Here is a 642-nt window from a genome sequence, read left to right as displayed (position 1 = left end):
GGTTGTTTTTTGACTTGCCGGTCGAGTATGGCCCAAAGGTTTTCGATGAGGTTCATGTCAGGAGATTGGCTCGGCCAGGGCAACTTCTAGATACTGTTGCGTCATCGAGGTCACGTGACTGGTGTGGCGCCAACCTATTTTCTAGAAATATCCTGTACCTTGGCGAATGCTCTAGTATTTACTAGATATAGGGTAGTCTGGTATATAAAAGAGGGTGACAACGTGACGGGACAATTAGGTAATATGTGTGTAGGTAATGAGTAATTGAACTGCAGTCAGAGAGAGACGTATTGTTGAAGTTAACGTTCGTTGTTATAGTGTTTGTTTTAGCGCGAATATTGAAATTAAGTGTATCGTAAAGTTATATTCGGAAAGAATAAACCAGTTTTATTAAGTAAGGACTTGTGTCGCTAAAGTTTCATCGGAACGAAGTTACGGAAAGTTAATTAACAAACGGAGACGTAACAAATTGGTGTCAGAAGTGGGATAAAAAAAATGGAAACGAGAGGCTAAAAATCAAACTACAGTTTAGCAGACTTAATGGTAGTGTTGCGTCATCGAGGTCACGTGACTGGTGTGGCGCCAACCTATTTTCTAGAAATATCCTGTACCTTGGCGAATGCTCTAGTATTTACTAGATAT

Source organism: Limulus polyphemus, unplaced genomic scaffold, assembly GCF_000517525.1.
Source record: "Limulus polyphemus unplaced genomic scaffold, Limulus_polyphemus-2.1.2 Scaffold426, whole genome shotgun sequence".
Classification (NCBI taxonomy): Eukaryota; Metazoa; Arthropoda; class Merostomata; order Xiphosura; family Limulidae; genus Limulus; species Limulus polyphemus.
This window is presented reverse-complemented; position numbering follows the sequence as displayed.